Below are 13,947 nucleotides of genomic sequence, written 5' to 3' on the forward strand. Positions count from 1 at the left end.
GGAAGAAGGAGAGAGATATAAAAACACCTACTTCTCACAATGGTGAGAATCATTGATCAGCTGCCTCCTGCACGCCTCCTACTGGGATCAAGCCCACAACCTGGGAATGTGCCCTTGACCGGAATCAAACCTGGGACTCTTTAGTCTGCAGGCCGAAACTCTATCCACTGAGCCAAACCAGCGAGGGTCCTCTCAGTAATTTTTTAAAAAAATTAATCAGCCCTGGCTGGTTTGGCTCAATGGATAGAGCATCGGCCTGTGCACTGAAGGGTCCCAGGTTTGATTCCCACCAAGGGCACATGCCTGGGTTGCAGACTCGATCCCCAGCAGGGGATATGTAGGAGGCAGCCAATCGATGATTCTCTCACAGCATCGATGTTTCTATCTCTCCCTCTTCCTTCCTCTCTAAAATCAATGAAATATATTTAAAAAATTAATCAGATGCTGTTTCCTTGCATATCCAAATTCTTAGGAAAATTATACTCTGAGGGAAAAGCTTAGGTTCTCATACTCCTTCCTACTTCTCAACGATCCCTCAACTACTTAACCCCAGATGAGTCACTTCCCTGTTCTCAGTTGTTTCCTCGGTGTTTACAGATTGGACAATACAGTTTGACTTTGGAGGCCATGCCCAGTCCTGCCCCTCTGTGCGTGACACCCCACTAAACACAAAGTGCAGTCCTTCGATCTTCTGCAAACATTTCTCCCCCACAAGCCCGCTTTGGTTAGGTACAGTATGAGACCCCAGCATGAGAGCACACTTTGTGGTTCAGAGTCCAGAGCATGAGCGCAAAATACCGTCTTCACTGTTATTTCATATTAATTACAGGAACCGCTAGAAATCTGATCAACATTGGGATCAGAATCAAGAAAAACCTATTCTAGTAATTCCCATCTTCCCTCAGGGGAGGTGGGAACGTTGGTAAATGTCCTGCCAGACATTTGTGGAGAAATTGTGTAGCTCTTAAAGCTTAGTCAATATTCTGACATAACTTTGTATTTAAACCTTTTAAAACTATTGTGTTTATAATATGAGGCATGGAAGGGGACATTTGTCAAAAGGGCGCCTGAGTTCAGGCAGGTTGAAAACTGTTCCCCTGTCATCATCCTTGCAGCCTTTTGTCTATCTGTCTGCCACTCTTCTCGGCACCTGTGCCCCTCCCACTAATACCCACAATCCACAGGGCCCTGTTCACGGGCACTCTTCCTCTCCGGGATTTTGCAGTCCTTTTGTGTGTGGTGTTTTGCAAATACAGCAGTCACAATATGGCTGGTTTCCCCTTTGGTCAAGGTTCAGCAACCTTCCAAAGGTGGGCGTGCCAGACAGCCCCTGCAGGGGGAGAGGAGAGTGGCTCGCTGGTATGAAGTGGGCAGAGAGCACCTGGAAGGCTCTGCTGCACAGAAACCTCCCCCACCTCCACATTTTACTAATAAAAGCTTCAGTGGAGTTACTACGCAGGGGATAATGCAAATGCCCTGGGGAAAGATTCAGCTTCATGGTCACACCGTAGAAGGGATTATTTTTGAACTAGAGGCCTGATGCTCAGATTTGTGCACCAGTGGGGTCCCTCCGCCTGGCCTTTGGGGATCGGGCTAAAACCAGCTCTTGACATCCCTTAGGGGTCCCTGATTGTGAGAGAGACAGGCCAGGCAGCGGGACTCCACCGGTGCACTATCGGCTGAGGAGGGACCTCGGGAGGGCTCCAAGATGTGTCCAGCCCATGTCACCCAGTCCTGATTGGCCGAACTTCAGAACCCCAGCAGCAAGCTAACCTATTCATCGGAGCATCTTCCCCCTGGTGGTCAGTGCCCATCATAGCGACTGGTCAAATGGTCGAACACTTAGCATATTAGCTTTTTATTATATAGGGTATTAGATCACCGGGGCTTAAAGGATACTTAAGAATAAGAGCTAAATTCCACTCAATAAAGGATTTTTTAAAATCATCATCAACTTCTATTTGAACCCTTATTGTAACAAAAGCTCCCTTCTTAAAAGGGTCTACTCCACTGATGGGCATTTGGAATTATCTGTGAAAGCTCATTTTTATGTTTGGCCAACCCTGTAGAATCTGTTAAAATTGTTCTCCTGCAGTAAAGGAAATCCCAACTTAAAATGCCTTCAACAAAAAGCACATTTATCTCTCAGTCCAGAAAGTACAGCAGTTGGGCAGATTTGGGGGTTAGCTAATATAAGGGCTCAATGACATCATCGAGGCCCCAGGTTGTTTCCACTTCTCTATTTACAGAAGTTTTCAGCTGGTGTGCTGCAAGAATTTTTAAATATGCAATGTCTGGCTAGTTAGTCAGGGGCACTGAACTCTTTCCCCTTAAATTGTCAAATAAAAAAATGACAGTAACCAACACAACAATAGCTGTCTGGTGTGAATGCCCTGTCTTAAACCATAAATACCTAAGTCATATGTAAAAAGGTAGCAACCAGAATGAAACACCATACATTGTAGAATGCAGCAAAATTACAATATTCCAAGATTGGGGAGCTAAATTTTTATTAATGTAGCTTAATGTAGTCATAATTTTCAGTGGCAACATCATACGGTTGGTTCCTTATCCATCAAGTAGTCATCTATAACCTGCAGTTAATGCCACGGGGGATTTCTGCCATGCTGTGTTAGTTAAACTGCTTTTATGGACCTAGGAGCAGAACTTAGGATCATCCGAATGGAACTAGATCGAGATAATTCTGAATAATTCTTATAATAAGATCATTCTGGTAATTCTGAATTCTGCCACTAAGGGTAATAACTACTAGCGGCGTACAAATGTTATCCATCTATAGATCTGTATTAGTTTGCAAGGGCTGCCATAACAAAACAATACGGATGCAATGGCTAAAATATAAGAAACTTATTTTATCATAGTGCCGGAGGCTAGAAGTCCAAGGTTAAGATGTTGGCAGGTTTGGTTTCTTCTGAGACCTCTTTCCTTGGCTTGTAGATGGCTGGCTGCCTTCTTGCTGTGTCTTCAAATGGTCTTTCCTCTGAGCACACACATCTAGGTCCCAATGTCTTCTTATAAGGGCATCAGTCATATTGAATTAGGGTTTACCCTAATGAGTTCACATTCGCCTTAGTGACCTCTTAAGAGACCTTACCTCCAAATGCAGTCATATTCTGAAGTACTAATGATTAGGATTTCAACATATGAATTGGGGGTGGGGGTGGAGTGGACATAATTCAGCCCAAACAAATTTGAAACCTGACTTTTGTATTTGCCTCAAAGGCAGAGAAAAACTGGGCAGGGAATCTGAGACCACAGTCTCTGCACTCCACTAGACAATCCTTTAAGGATAATCATTAAGGGATAACCATTAACCCAATTACCTTCTTGTGTTATGCTCAGGTCAGCCTCTCTGGAGAGGGGGATTTTGACTAAGTTTGGGAGAGTGTTGAAGAGAAAGATCATTTGGGGACTGGAGTATTTCTAGTTGAGCGAAAAGAGGGCTCTATCAGGGTGTTTCCACAGGCAGAGTGGGTGACTTTGGACATAAAGACGCTGAATCATGAGGCTGCTGAGCAGTGAATTATAATGGAAAAGGTTGAAGGAAAAAGAAGGTGATCAAATTCAATTACTTCCCAATTTCACTTAGGACATGCGTAGGGACAACTGAAACTGAGACACTGGTAATTATCCTAAATGCTCATAGCATAGATTGACTAAGCCTGTCTTCATTGCTTTGGTCTGCAATTAGCCAGGTGGGCAGTGATGACTTGGCATTTTGCCTGGACTTGAAAAGCCATGTTTCTACAGACATGATGAATGGAAAGCAATTGGTATGCTTTCTCAATCTCCTCTTTTAAAAATATACACACACAAATATAAATAATAAATAAATATAGGGGGGTGCTATTAGAGCAACTACACATAAATACTAAAGAATTAAGTGGATGGCACTGAAGAGTAGGATTTACATAAACAAACACCTGCTCTGGTTAGCTCAGTTACTCAATGATCCTTAACTGTTCCTTTTTTAGATTAAATTGCAAAAGCCTGCTCTCCAGGTGCATTTAGAATTCTAATGCCTGAAGCTTTAGGGTAACATGATGTTATTAACCCCTCTGCCAGGTTTGTTTGTTTGTTTGTTTGTTTGTTTTTAATACTCACCCAAGGATATTTTCCTGTTGATTTTTAGAAAGAGTGGAAGGGAGGGAGAAGGAGTTGACTCCTACAGGCTCGCTAACCTGAGCCAGGGATCCAGCCTGCAACAGAGGAATGTGCCCTTGACCCGGAAGCAAACCCCTGACCCTTCAGTCTGTAGGCCAGTGCTCTAACTGCTGAGCCAAACTGGCTAGGGCTGTTTGTTCAGTTTTTCTTCTTGATAACCATTAACCCAATTACCTTCTTGTGTTATGCTCAGGTCAGCCTCTCTAAAGAGGGGATTTTGTCTAAGTTTGGGAGAGTGTTGAAGAGAAAGATCATTCTGGAACTGGAGTATTTATTGCTGGTTTGAGCAAGCACTCAAAAGATGGGAAATCGTGGTTGGAGTGTCTGTAAAGGTCACTCAACCCAGTTCTTATAACAGATGCTTGACTCTCCTTTCCCATACCAAATGCCTACTTAAAGCCAATGATCCTGGCACATGGGAGTTCACCTTGGCAAGACCTGCCTCCTCTGGAGGAAGCTCTCTCATCTTCCATTTCCTCAAAGAAAAAAATGTCAAGGGAGAAGAGAAGCATCATTTTTTATTCCCTGCTCTAATTTGTATTGCCTTGGTCACCATTATAAAATTAGTCTGTGATGACATGACACCTGGGGTGGAGAGAGAGCTGTGTCACCCCATCTTTTTTCTTTTTTTTTTTCTTTTTTTTTTGGCCTCATTAATAGATGCTTTTTAGCCACTTACCAACTGACACCAAGCCTTGCCTCTGGCCTCTAATCAAACCCTTCAGAGGGTTTTATATAAACTGAAATTTACATTCAATCATCACCATAGCAACCATCACATAGAATTAGATACTTCTTCCCCTCTGACATAATCTACTTTAAAAAAAAAAAAGCTGTTTTTCTCTTTAGTTGAAAATCCAAGCTATTCAGAAGATAACCATTAAAATTCTATTTTGAAAAACAGCATTCAAACAGAATGTAAAAATGTTCTAAAAATACACATTTGAAGTGGTTTCCAGACAACACCATATACTTTCTCCCTCCGCTGGGGGCCATACTTTGCTGAAATCTCAAGGATCGGGCCCTGTGTTGGAAATTGTTAAAATAAAGATAAGGCTTCCCTCCTAAGTCCGACAACAATCTCTTGCAAGATGCCCCAAGATAACAACCCCGAGCTAAGGCAGAACATTCTAATTTCAAAAAGGACATTTGTACTCATCTCTCTACTCCTATACAACTCGAGATCTTTACTTCTCTAATTCCTTGGTATATCAGATGTCCTATACCAAAAGGTCAGGAAAATCTTAATGCATTTTCTCTGAATGAACATTCAAGGTTGTGTCTATCTATATAGGAAATGAATGAAGCCCATCTCATTCTCAACACTAGAAACTAGACTGATGGCTAATAGTTCACTTTTATCACTAAGAACTGGTACACCTCACCAGAGGACATTCACTTTGAGACTCCTGGAAGCTGACTTGCTCACTATGCAATTCTGCCACTTAGGACTTACAGCTGAATTTCACCCCAAATGATAAAGAAGACTCCCCCAAATGCTCCTACCTATCAGGAGTTGTGAAAAGCAATGAAAGACAGCTCTTTAAGGTTTCCAGTCATTCTTTCCCACCCAAGACCACTGACAGCTACTGGAAAGGAAGGGGCAGGGAGAAGAGGGATGGTTGGTGGACAAAGGGCTATTTCCAAATAGTTGCCAAAATATCTGATATGCCTAGAAGTAAGAAATCTTACATATCGTAATACTTAGTGAAATAACGTTTGTGGGGAAAGTGCTAGACCAGACAGGGGATGCTGGTTTTCTCTCAAGTGTCAACATCAGTGGAATGGGGTGCATGCCTAGAACCCCGAGTGAGACCACTGCAGAGGTCAAATCCCCACTCAATGAGAACAGATGCCTTGGTCCATCAACGAAGTCTGACCTGGGAGCAGGCAAGCTGCACTTTGCCATATGTCCCACTATTCTAGACCAGTGGTCGGCAAACACGGCTTGCGAGCCACAGGAGGCTCTTTAGCCCTTGAGTGTGGCTCTTCCACAAAATACCACAGCCTGGGCAAGTCTATATTGGAGAAGAGGCATCAGAAGAAGTTTAAGTTTTAAAATTTTGGCTCTCAAAAGAAATTCCCATCATTATAGTGTTGATATTTGGCTCTGTTGACTGAGTTTGCCGACCACTGTTCTATACCATGGAGGGAGAGCCCAGGCAGTGCTGGAGGGGAAATGGGAAAATGCATGCTCTATGTTACTTGGGAGAGTGTGTGGCAACAGTCAAAAAGAAAATCCAATGAATTCAAAATCAATGAACATGTGTCACCAATCTTAAGAAAAACTTTTGAGGCACAACTGGCAAAAATTAAGGCAGAATGGGTAACTTCCAATGACTGAAAAAGATAAGAGCCAACTAAACACAATCCATATTAAGGGGGGAAATGTCCCAAGGAGCATAAAATGTAGAAAACTTAAGTATGATCACAGAAATCATAGATCGGAGCATTTGAGGTGACACCCTCTGACAGTTCATCATGTTGCAAATTAGCGAGACAAACTAAGGATGAGATTCGAGTCCTTTATAAGAGATGAAGAGTCTCACCAATAAACACAGGCAACCAACGCTGGAGTTCTTGGCTTTTCGTTTGTTTTTGCTTTTTTTAGAGATCAGTAGGAAGATTGCACTCCCCAACACAGCCTCCTGGTAATGATGCAGATGTGTGGCTTTTGTGGTCAAAGAGAGCAAAGAATGTCATTTTTAGTATCTGAGGGCAGTAGGCTTAACTTCTTTTGAAAAATATAAATAAATATATCCACAAAAGCCACAAAGTTCATCTTGCAAGTTATTTATGTCGATGTTTTTTTCTTAGATGGTCAATGTAGAATCTACAATGCTCCCAGCTTGGTTTTGGGGTGGTCATTCCAGCAGTCATCAAATTCATGATGTACAAACCTGTCACTGGTGTGAATTTAACAAAGAGAGACCACCTCCAAGTCTCCCCAACTCTGTTCAGGTCCATGAAGGTTGGAGTAGAGGCAGCCAGACTGTGTAGTTTAGCAAGAAAGGCTGCTGACCATCCTCAACTCCCTCTGGTCCCTAGTGCCACTTCTAAAACTAGATTGACAACCAATAATGGGCCACGTAGCTCCTGCAATGGAAATAACTCATATCCTCACCCTCATGGCAGAGGGAATTGCATACCTGACCTGCACTCCAGGGATGAAAAGGTTATTGAGTATTTACCACATTCCAGGCAGTGAGCTAGATACACTGCCGAACCCGCTGGATATATTCTGCTTTGCAGCTTGCTTTCTATTTTAGCTCATGGACAGTTGTCCTCTAACTGGTCTTCTTGCTTCATTTCTCAAGGACCTCACTGTCTTTGGGTCATAGGGTCTAAACATAATAACTCCAGAACAAAGAGAAAGGCTCAACAACAGGAGAATGCTTCATGTGTTCACCATGAAAAAGGACAGAAAAGTGACAACACGAGCTCTCCGAATCTCCATGTCTGAGAGAGGACATCTTAGAATCATTCAGGACATGTCAACAAAAATCTGAAATTCATTTACTTCAGGAAAGAAGGTTAACAAAAACTTCCAATGGCTTTTTTTTTTTTTTTTTTTTTTTTTAAGTATTGGGTTGCAGGGCCATAATGAATAAAGGGAATTTGAGAAGGTTTGTTGTGTCAGTCTTTTTGAGGCTAATCCCGAGAAGGACCAACAATGCCCTAAGACAGAAAATGGAACAGGATGGAGAATGGGGCTTTGGATGACAGGAGAGGGTGCCCGAGCCAACTGAGGTCTAGAGGACCACGGGAACCCCAGGAGCTCCATGTTTAATACATTGGGGGTGTACATAGGTTTTGTTCAGAAGACAGAAAGCTTCTGCTGCTAAAAGAAAAAAATAAATCTAAGAAGTACTCCAATAAAATTGCAGATGTCAGCAGGGCCCAGATGGTATAGAGCTTTGAACTACCCTATGATCATTGGTTCCCCATTTGAATTTTAGAGAACTCAATCTGGTGGAGGAAGGACTGGAGAGGTATAAGATGGAAACAAGAAGCCAATTAGAAGACAGGTGTTGATGAGCTAAGACAGCGTTTTTCAACCGCTATTCCAGATGTTGCCTGGTGTGCCGTAGGTGCAGACAAGACAAGAATTTTATAATTTTTCACTATTTTGTTTACTTAATATTTCATAATAAAGTAATTATAAAATACTTTCTTTGTGTTTATTTGATTCCTATTCAAGAGAATTACTTTATATATAGTCAATGTAGGCACAGAGTTAAATTTTTTAACATTTTCTAATGGTGGTGTGCCTCGTGATTTTTTTCATGAAACAAGTGTGCCTTTGCCCAAAAAAGGTTGAAAAACACTGAGCTAAGATAAAAAGCAAGCTACATAGTAAGCACGATGATTTACAAAAATTATATAGATCCACACGTGTGGGTGTTATAAATTCATAGAAAAGGATCAATTCATTGAAAAAAATAAGTTGCAGGATAATATGTACCAATGACTCTATTAATAGTGAAAAAATGCCTCTGTGAATATTATATAAATTCATTAAAATGGTCTGGAAAGATGCACACCCAACTGTTTATGGTAGTTAACCTTTATGGGATAGAATGAAGATTTGGGGAAGTAAAATGAATATTTTTACTCTTCTCTCTACAGACTTCTGATGGTTAGAAAAATTTTTATAACAAGAATGTATTAATTTTATAATTTTAAGAGACTTTTAAAACTTAAAAGATAAAAGATACAGTTTCTGTAACAAAAAATCATCGGGGCATACAGAGCCACAAGAACAGAGAGGGTAGCCAAAATTGGTTTGGCTCAGTGAATAGAGCGTCAGCCTGTGGACTGAAGGGTCCCGGGTTCAATTCCGATCAAGGGCACGTACCTTGTTTGTGGGCACATCCCCAGTAGGGGGTGTGCAAGAGGCAGCTGATCGATGATTCTCTCTCATCGATGTTTCTAACTCTCTATCCCTCTCTCTCTTCTTCTCTGTAAAAAATCAATAAAATATATATATTTTAAAAGTGTTTAAAAAAAAAAAAATAACAGAGAGGGGAGAATAAGCCGTGCAGACAGATGCTGACAAAAGAGCAGAGACCAGCCTGGGTGAGGCTGGAGTCAGTTACATTTCCTGATAGCCACAGGAGGTGGGCATTTTCACTTCGTTTTACAGATGGTGAAATGGAGTCTTGGAGAGCCTTGCCCCCAATTCTAGAACTGGTTATCAAAGCCAGACTAGAACCTTGGCCCACCTGACTCCAAATCTTAGACTTTCTGCCTTAGCCAACCAATTTCCTTCATATCCAGGGCCTTTTTAACTTCCTTTTCCTTGCTCAAATGCTGACCTGATGCAGCAGTAGGGAACTAGGGTACTAGTTCTAACAGCACAGGGAGCACTGGAGAAAATGGTAAGGTTGAAACATGCTCCCATCTTCCCGATGGGCGGTAAGTCCCAGATGCTGAAACCAGCTATTAAGAGACCAGTGCCCACATGCCGGCTTAGCTCATGTGGATTCTTGAGTGGAGGGCCTATGTTTTTCTACAGAATCCGCCATGCCTCTGCAGCATCTAATATAGCACCACGTCCTCACTAAATTCACTGAGTGGGTGTTTAATAACATATATTAATGGGAGGGAAGCAGGCTCACCTGAAGCAAATAGGAAACTGCATTTGATTCTGAAAGCATCCCCCTCCACAACAACTCAGAATGTAGGCAGCCAATGCACAATTGTGACAGATAATGGCTGTGATCCTACCGAGAGAGTAATTTTATCACTCTATTTTAAAGCTGCTTCGGTAGGAAAGCAACTATAATATCTGTGCTCCAAGACTTCAATCAAACAGACAAGCAAGCAAAAAAACAAAACAAAACAAAAAAAACCTTTACTAAAATCTCTGTGTGCCCACACTGTCCCTAGGCACAGTGGAGAACCCTCTAAAGGATAAGCCATGGCCTCTTCCTAAGGAATTTACGCTCTGGCTGCGAAACCAACCTGAAATTCAGAAAGTGATCAGATAAAAGCCTGTTTCCTCTGGACATCCAGCAAATGAGTTCCATAGACTCCAGAGAGAGAAGAGACCATGGATACTAGAATCTAAAGAAGAGGGACTTGGGCGGTGGAGTCAAGGCTAGAGACACTAAAGAGACAGGGCTTCTCCCCAGCTTAATGGCATTTCACCATGATGGACTTTCACAGCATCCAGAAAAGCACCCACAGATTTCTGGCTATTCGCCCCCAGCATCGCATGGCTGCATGGCCAGGACTATTCAATGTCCTAAGCACCACTCCGTCCATTTCTGTGCCATCAGGCTATTGCACATTTAGGAACAAACAATCCCACACCATATACCCCTTGGGATTTCCACTGTTTATTCAATAGGCAATGCTGGCATCTGTCTTTGTCATTCCAGCCGACCACCATTCCCCACCCACACCACAGATGAGACGAGGCCTGTGCAAAAACACTCTGCCTAAGATCTGTAGGGTGAATAACTACTGATAGTAAAGGGGGACTGTGATAAGAATCAAAGGGCAAGGATATGTCAGAGGAACTAAGCATTTGATGCTATCTTAACAAAATACACTATGGAAATTTAGATCAGAAAATGTCTTTTCTCACGTACGCAGGATCTAAATGCATTCAGCTCCAAGTCCAACTGACGTTGGGGAAAAGGTTGCCTCAAAAACTAGGGTCAGCTGTAGCTGGTTTGGCTCAGTGGATAGAGTGTCGGCCTGCAGGTCCCAGATTCTATTCTGGCCAAGGGCACATGCCTGAGTTGCGGGCTCGATCCCCAGTAGCGGGTGTTGCTGATCAATGATCCGCTCTCATCATTGATGTTTCTATCTCTCTCTCCATCTCTCTTCCTCTCTGAAATCAATAAAAATATTTTTTAAAAATCAAAATAAACTAGGGTCAGCCCTGTCACTGGGCTGGAACAGTTTCTCCAAAAGCCATTTTGGTCATATTGTTGCCCCAACCAATAAAAAGCCCTCTGAGATAAGAGAGACAAAGCTCTTTAAAAAATTTTTTTTAGCTGAAACTAGTTTGGCTCAGTGGTAGAGCGTCGGTCTGCGGACTGAAAGGTCCTGGGTTCGATTCCGGTCAAGAGCATGTACGTTGGTTGTGGGCACATCCCCGGTGGGGGGGTGGGGTGCAGGAGGCAGCTGGTCGATGTTTCTCTCTCATCGACGTTTCTGGCTCTCTATCTCTCTCCCTTCCTCTCTGTAAAATAAATAAATAAATAAATAATCAATAAAATATATTTTTTTAAAATTTTTTTTAATTTTCCAATTATAATTAACATACAATATTATATTCATTTCAGGTGTACAACCTAGTGATTAAGCATTATGTAACTTACAAACTGAGCGCTCTGCTAAGACTAGTATTCATTGGGGACAAGATCTTTATTCTGCTGAAGGTCCTTATCCCACTGACTCAAGTTGATCTTTATAATCCCTCCTCACTCTCCCTCCCCAACCACTTCTTAGCTCCAATTAAAGTGCATTCTGTCGTTTTCTACCCTTCTATCTTGCCCAGGGGGTTCCCTCATCCTGGGGCATCATTCCCTCCCATTCACACCAATGTCTCAGAAAGCCAACCCTCTACTCCGGTGCCATCTCGTCCATGAAGTTTTCAACTGGCCACCCCATTGGAAGTGCTTTTTTCTCACTTCTATTTGCATGCCAGTCCCATAGGAGGCATCTTCCATTCTTATGGACTGAACTCACCCACTAAGCTGTGTCCTCTTTCTCCACCTCACAATCTAGCACCAAGTCCTGTGGTTCTGCTTGCTTTTTATTTCTGCAAAGTGTCTCTTCCTCTCCGTTCTCACTGCCTCTGTTGAGGTCAGGCCCACATCACCCTGCAAGACACAAATAGCCTCCAGTCCTGCCCACTTAGTCACCAGACTGAACTTACTGTAAAAAAAAAAAAAAAAAAAAAAATCAATTCTGATCATGTTAACCCTAACTTTCAGCCCTTCGATGTCTCCCCATGGCCTTCAAAGCAGTCTAACAGCTTAGATACGTAGGAGGCTTTTTAGTATCTGATCTTCCCTCTAACCTTCCCAATGAGCCAATTCTAAAACTTTAGTGCCCATTAGAATCACCTAGGGTGTCTGTTAAAAAATTCATATGCCCCCTTTCCCCAGCTGCCAGTAAGGTGCTCGATCTTCCGAGGAAGCTAAGGCCACGTTGGGGTGAGGCCCTCACTTCCTCAAGTGACTAGCATCGCTCCCGGCAGCGCTCGCCCAGCATTCACCCTCACCATGGCCTCCGTCTCGGAGCTCGCCCGCATCTACTCGCCACCATGAAGGGATGGTGACGGAGGATAAGGTCAATGCCCTTGTTAAAGCAGCTGGTGTAAATGGTGAACCTTTCCGGCCAGGCTTGTTTGGAAAGGCCCTGGCCAATGTCAACATTGAGAATCTCACCTGCAATGTAGACCTGCAGCTAGTGCTGCACCGGCAGGAGGCCGTGCCTTCTCCACCGCTGCTGCCCCCGTTGAGGAGAAGAAAGTGGAAGCAGAGAAAGAAGAATCGGAGGAGTCTGATGATGACATGGGCTTTGGTCTTCTTGACTAAACTAGCTCTTTGTAACACAGTCAATAAAAGCTGACCTCCATTGAAAGAAAAAAAAAAAATACATATACCCAGTCTGTACCACCAGACAGTCTGGTTCATTAAGTAACTGGGAGAGCCCAGGACGTGAATATTGTTGGGCGGGGGTGGGGGGGGCGGCGTTCAATTATTCATGAGAAACATGAGTATTTACTAAAATATGAAGTTCAAAATATTTGGTTCTTCAACCAAAACAAAAATGTATGGTTCTGATGAAGGTTTTGTGAGGGTCCCATTTTGAGAACACCTGGTAGAGACTTTGTACAAATGGGACTGGAAACGAGTATTTTTTAAGAAGCCACTGAATGCAGTGGTTAAGAGTAGAGGCTTGAGAGCAGACCTGAATTTTCCACAAGCCATTGGGAAAGTAGCTTACTATTTCTGTGCCTCACCTGCAACATCTATATATATATATATATATATATATATATATATATATAAAAGGAAGGATAATATGCGAAGTGTCCCCTCGGGAGTTCTACCAGGAGACCAGGAGTTCAATCACTTGCTCTGACCTGCTCTGACCACCAGGGAACGGGCAACCAGTGGCAGCGGTGGGGCACTGAGGGAGTGAGGAAAGGAGGAGGCAGGGAGGCGGGGAGGCAGAGAAACTAATGAGCCCTAATCACTGGCCAGGCCTAGGGACCCTACATGGGCACCAATTTTGTGCACCCGGCCTCTAGTAGAGATAATAACAGTATTTATCTTGTAGGTTAAGATTAAATGAGATCGTTATTATAAAATGGTTTGCACAGCATTTATCACTGTAAACCAATTCTATAACTGGTGGAAGAAAAACAGTGAAAAGCAACCATGTCCAGGTTTTTATTTTTCAAAACTTCTCAGTTGGAAGAGACTTTAGGGATCCCCTCTACAGTATCGTTGGCAGATGTTCATCCAACTTTAACCTGAAGGCTTCCAATGACTGGGGCCTCTGGCCACTACCTCCTGAGGCAGCCTTTCCATTGTTACGGCATCACAGAGGTTAACTTCTTCCTTTCTAGTAGAATTCTGCTTGTCAAGTATTACTGTCCATGAATCCTAACCTGCCTTTCAGAGCATCATCAAACAACACCATTCTTATTTCCAAAGGTTTGAAGGTAATTATCATGGCTTTCCTTGGTATGTATTTTCTTCTTGATGAAGACAATAAAGTATAGGGATG

General features: G+C 42.7%; 2 protein-coding genes and 1 pseudogene across 3 annotated transcripts in view; 1 reads left to right on the top strand and 2 right to left on the bottom strand.

Annotated features, from left to right (window-relative positions):
• TM9SF3 (transmembrane 9 superfamily member 3) overlaps positions 1 to 13,947 on the bottom strand; it is a 181,206-nt gene that overhangs the window by 103,368 nt on the left and 63,891 nt on the right. The window lies entirely within an intron of this gene.
• The window catches only part of PIK3AP1 (phosphoinositide-3-kinase adaptor protein 1), a 90,927-nt gene that overhangs the window by 57,342 nt on the left and 19,638 nt on the right, over positions 1 to 13,947 (bottom strand). The gene's annotated exons all lie outside the window — the stretch shown is intronic.
• On the top strand, positions 12,340 to 12,797 carry LOC311632292 (large ribosomal subunit protein P1-like; annotated as a pseudogene). Its single transcript has one exon. The product of its transcript is annotated as a large ribosomal subunit protein P1-like (transcript).

This window comes from Pipistrellus hanaki, assembly GCF_964339955.1.
Source record: "Pipistrellus hanaki genome assembly, chromosome: 14".
NCBI lineage: Eukaryota > Metazoa > Chordata > Mammalia > Chiroptera > Vespertilionidae > Pipistrellus > Pipistrellus hanaki.